Source organism: Eriocheir sinensis, unplaced genomic scaffold (assembly GCF_024679095.1).
Source record: "Eriocheir sinensis breed Jianghai 21 unplaced genomic scaffold, ASM2467909v1 Scaffold1246, whole genome shotgun sequence".
Lineage (NCBI taxonomy): Eukaryota > Metazoa > Arthropoda > Malacostraca > Decapoda > Varunidae > Eriocheir > Eriocheir sinensis.
The window spans coordinates 75,315-80,710 of record NW_026110569.1 but is presented as its reverse complement, the minus strand read 5'-3'; the positions used below and the strand labels follow the sequence as shown (position 1 = coordinate 80,710).

Here is a 5,396-nt window from a genome sequence, read left to right as displayed (position 1 = left end):
GAACTTGTACCGTACCTGCTCCTAGTCCTCCTCCTCCTCCTCCTCCTCCTCCTCCTGCTTCTGCTCCTCTTCCTCTTCCTCCTCCTCCTATTGTACCTACTCCTACCTCTCCTCCTCCTCCTCCTTCTTCTCCTTGTCCTCTTCCTCCTGCTCCTGCTCCTCCTCCTCCTGTTCCTCAACCAGTAACTACTCCTACCTCTTCTCCTCCTTCTTCTCTTGTTCTCGTCCTCCTCCTGCTCCTCCTCCTCCTCTACCTCCTTCTCCTGCTTGTCCTCTTCCTCTTGCTCCTGCTCATCCTCCTCCTCCTCCTTCCTCCATCCTCCTTGCACATTTCCGCATTCCACACTCCTAATGAGGGGACCAACTCTTTTCAGGACGAAACGATGAGTGAAGAAAAATATCGCATCCCTTTCCCAGGTCATTCTCTTTAACTTTCGCTCATCCCTCAAGTCATCGCTCACACCTTCAGTCTTTAAACGCTTCAAACACCTTTTTCTTTTCTTTTTTTTAACTCCGGAAAAGGTCGTGAAAAGGCAAGGCAAGGACAGGACAGGTGAGATCATCCAAGTTGTCATTAGGAAAAGGTCAGGTAGGCAGGTAGGTCGGAAGGTCAGTCACACAGGTAAGGGGGGCTAAAAGGTTAATGGTGGTAGGTTGTCGGCAGGTTGGGGCAGGTCAAGGCAGGTGCGAAAAATGTGGTCATCAGGAAGGTTTTCAAGTTCACTTTCATATAACACTGAATGGATTTTTTTTTGTATATATATATTTTTTTATCCGTTCGTCTGTCCTGTCCATTTCCGATTATCCGTTTTTTTTTTAGTTTTGTCTTCGTATTCATTTTTTCCCCTTTTCTTTCTTTCTGTTCCTCCTGTTTTTTTTCTAAGTATTGTCTACGTATGATTTTTTTTTTCCCTTTTCTTTCTTTCTGTTCCTCCTGTTGTTTTATTTTCTCCCTTTATTCTGCCTGTAACTACTTCCGTTTTCTCCTGTTCCTCCTCCTCTTGTTGATTCCTGTTCTTCCTGTTCCTTTGTTTCCTCTTCTTCCTCCTGTTTTTTTTCCTCCTGTTCCTTGTTTTCCTCCTGTCAAAAGCGAGGATGAAAATGGCGAAGGGAAAAAGAGAATGAAGATGATGAAGGGGTCAATGAAGGTCAAGCTGGGTCAAAATCGAGAAAGAAAACGGCGGAAAAAGAGGATGAAGATCAAGCTAGGTCAAAATGATAAGGAAAAAAAAAAGCTGGAAAAGATGGTCAAAACTGAGGAGGTTGCCCGTAGAGTTAGGTCAAGCTAGGTCAAAATGATGAGAGGGGAAAAAAAGCTGAAAAAGATGGTCAAAACTGAGGAGGTTGCCCGTAGAGTTAGATCAAGCTAGGTCAAAATGATGAGAGGGGAAAGAAAAGCTGAAAAAAGATGGTCAAGACTGAGGTGTTAGGTTAATCTGAGTCAAACTAGGTCACCGGCGTCAGAAGCGAAGTCAAGTGGGTAAGAAGAGTCTGCAGGTGAAGCGAGGTCAAGGTATGCGAGGAGGAGTCAAGGTGGGACAGGAAGGCAAGGGGATGAAGGCAGGATGAAGGGAGGAAGCGGCCGAGTAAGTCAAGGGTGGATCGGTTACGTTTGTCTTTTTACCTTCCTTTCCTTTCCTTTTTTTTCTTTATTATTATTATTTTTTTCGTATTTTCATTGTTTTTTTTTGTTCTCTCCTTCATTTCTTTTATGTAGTTGTTTTCCTCTTCTTCTTCTTCTTCCCTTTTTTTTTCTTTCTTTCGCTTTTATTAACTTTTTTCTTATTTTGATTCATTTTTGTTGTTCTTTTCCTTAATTCAGTTGTCTTTTCCCTTCCTTTCCTTCTTTTCCTTTTTTTTCTTTCTCTTTTATTCATATTTTTCTTATTTTCATAGTTTTTTGTTCTTCTTTTTCTTCATTAAGTCGTCGTCTTCTTCTTCTTCTTCCTTTGCTTTTCTTTCTTTCTTTCTTTCTTTTTTATTATTTTTTCGTGTTTTCATTGTTTTTTTTTGTTCTTTTCCTTCTTTTCCTTTTTTGATTTCTTTCTTTCTCTTTTATTCATTTTTTTCGTATTTTCATTTGTTTTTTTTGTTCTCTCCTTATTTTTCTTTATTCAGTTTTCTTCTTCTTCTCCTTCTCTTCTTTCTTTCTTTCTCTTTCCTTTTTATTTTTTGTATTTTTGATTGGTTGTTTGTTTTTCTCCTTTTCGTTTTCTCTTTTTCTTGGTTTTCTTTCTCTTTTTCCCTTCTCTCAGTCGTGTCTCATTTTCCTTCCCTTTCTCTTCTTTCTTTCTTTCTCTTTTATTCGTTTTCTTCTCTTTTCACTGGTTCTTTGTTTTTCCTCCTTTTAGTTTTCTCTCTCCTGGTTTTCTTTCTTTTCTCTCCTTCTCTCTGTCCTCATTCCAATTATCTTCCCTTTCCTGATGTCATTTCCTGTCATGCTCATTATCTTTTGTGCCTATTTCCTCTTCCTTCCTTCCTTCCTTCCTGTCTTCATTGCTTCTCTCCTTCCTATTAACCTTTCTTTCTTTTTTCCGTTTCTCCTTTTTCCTATCATTTTTATTTCACTCTCTCCTCTTCTATTCTTCGTTACCTGTCACCTTTCCCTTCTTTCCCTCAATCCTTCCTTCTTTCTCTTCTTTCACCTCTCCCTTCTTCTTTTCTTTAATCTTTATCGACTTTCTTCCTTGCTCTCCTTTATCCTTTATTCACCTCCCTTCTTCTATTCTTCCGTCTCCATCGACTTCTTTCCTTTCTGTTTCATTCTTCTTTCAATCTCTTTTCTCTTTTTCTTTTTTCCTTTTCGACTTGCCTCCTTTCCTTCCCTCACCCTCTCCTTTCTTCTCCTCTTCCTTTCCTATGTTATCTACTTTTTTCATTTCTATCCTTCATCCTTTCTTCACCCTCTCCCTTCTCCTCTTCCACCCCTTTCAACGTCCCGCTTTTCCATTCTTCATCCTTCCTTTTACTTCTCCCTTCTTCTCACGTTCCCTCATGCACAAACTCTCCCTTTTTTCCATCGTTTCCTTCTTCCTCCTCTCCCTCCCTCGCTCCCTGACCTTTCCCTCCTCTTTCAGACAGGCAAACACAACAACAACACACACAAACACACACACACACACACACACACACACACACAGATCCCCGGACTAACGCAAAACTAACCTAACACAATACATTTTTCAACATCGACGCCCCGACACACGCCTTGCCTTCCCTTCCCTTGCCTTGCCTTGCTCCCCACACAGACTCCTAAAAAATGAAGACTAACATTCCACCACTCCACGGAGGCAAAGGAGCTGTTGTCCGTCCCTCCCCCTCTCCCCTGACCCTCCCTTGCCCCCCTTCCCTTCTCACTGGCGGCGGTACTTGGCTCACGAAATTTAACTGGAGCGGAACACGGCGCGGTGCTAGTCTCCACACCTTCACGGCCCTAGATTCAAGGTATTAAGCATCATCAGGACAGACAAACACACCGGGATGGGTCGGAATGGGTCTCGCCACAAAGCCACAACGGAAAACGCCGCCGCCCAGACCCCGACGCGACAAAAAATGAAGGAAAAAAAAAAACACGGCCGGCTCTTATTTTCCTTTTCACCCCACTCTGGCAACCGTGCCCGACTCAGACTCCCGGTGACGTCACGCTGACGTCAGTGCCTCCACCAAACGGCTGCAGCAGTACTGGAAAAACATGGAGGGAGGGGAGGAGCAGGAGGAGGAGGAGGAGGAGGAATGGGGGGTGAGAAGGAAGAGGAAGCAGGAAGGAGAGATGTGCTTTTCATTCCTCTATTCAATACGAGGAGTGAGGGAGGTGACCTTGATAATAATGCTGCTGCTGATGATGATAATGATGGGAAGTGAAAAATAACGTTCTTGAAGCATTTTTTTTTTCCTCGTCCGGCGTTTCTGATTTCCTAATTGAATGTCGAATGTAAATAGGGTTCGTCTCTATCTCTGTCTGTCTGTGCCTCTCTCTCCCTCTCTCTCTCTCTCTCTCTCTCTCTCTCTCTCTCTCTTTTGCACAGCGCCCGAGTCTCTGATGACAGATTCAATTAGTCGAGAGAAGGGGAGAGATAGGTGGAAAAAGGATATTGTAACTACTACTACTACTACTACTACTACTACTACTACTACTACTACTATTACTACTACTCCCCCTCCTCGTCCTTCTCCTCCTCCTCCTCCTCCTACTACTACTACTATCAATACTACTACTGTTGCTGCTACTACTACAAGAAAAACAAAATTAGACGTCATTGAACCTCCGCATGGTTATATGTGTAAAAATAGACATGGATAGATAGGTAGAGACAGATAGATAAACAGAGAGAGAATGAGAATATGAAAGAGCCGGCATGTTTTTGTTTGTTTGTTCCCGTGTATTCCTATTTTTAGCCACACGAACGCCGCTAAACTACCTAACGAAGAGCGGGTATCTCAGGAAGGGGGGTGGGGTGGGAGAGGCGGGGTGGCGGACTCGAACTGACTGTAGAGGAACCACACGAGCCGCCCAAACCGTGCCACCCATATTCTTAAACATTTCGCCACCCAAGACATATTTGACAATGCTTTCGTAGGAGTTCAGGGCATTTCCAGGGGTAGTTTCATGACCCTGGTGGTAGTTTGACCCTTCTTCTGTACCATGAACCCAAAAAAAACACTAATTAGAAGCCGACTGATCCTCTTTTTGGCCTTTGGAAGTAGGGGATGTGAGGGGCGAGAGCGTCTGAGGATACATTTCGCATACATATTTGACAAGGCTTTCATAGGAGTTCGGGGCATTTCCAGGGGTAGTTTCATGACCCTGGTGGTATTTTAACTCTTCTCCTGTACCATGAACCTAAGAAAGCACTCATAAGAACCCGGCTGATCTCTAACACGGCTTTCTTAGGTGTTCGGGGCATTTCCAGGGGTAGTTTTATGACCCTGGTGGTAGTTTAACTCTTTTCCTGTACCATGAACCTAAGAAAACACTCATAAGAACCCGGTTGATCTCTAACACGGCTTTCATAGGTGTTCGGGGCATTTCCAGGGGTAGTTTCATGACCCTGGTGGTAGTTTAACTCTTCTCCTGTACCATGAACCTCAGAAAACACTCATAAGAACCCGGTTGATCTCTAACACGGCTTTCTTAGGTGTTCGGGGCATTTCCAGGGGTAGTTTTATGACCCTGGTGGTAGTTTGACCCTTCCTCTGTACCATGAACCCAAAGAAACTCTCATTAGAACCCAGTTGATCTCCTTTTCGGCCTTTGAAAATAGTTGATGTGAGAGGTGGAAGTGTCTGAGAATATCAACTATGAACATTTCCCAGTCCAAGCACACGCGGCATTCATAGGATTTCAGGGGATTTCCAGGGGTACTTTTATGACCCTGGTGGTAGTTTAACTCTTCTTC

The 5,396-nt window shown here is 43.4% G+C and overlaps 1 long non-coding RNA gene across 1 annotated transcript; it reads left to right on the top strand.

The window, feature by feature from the left end:
- The first annotated feature begins 280 nt into the window (after nt 1–280).
- On the top strand, nt 281–3,714 carry LOC126989624 (uncharacterized). Its single transcript, XR_007743535.1, has 2 exons — nt 281–1,289; nt 1,371–3,714. It is a non-coding gene; the product is annotated as an uncharacterized LOC126989624 (long non-coding RNA).
- The last annotated feature ends 1,682 nt before the right edge of the window (nt 3,715–5,396 follow it).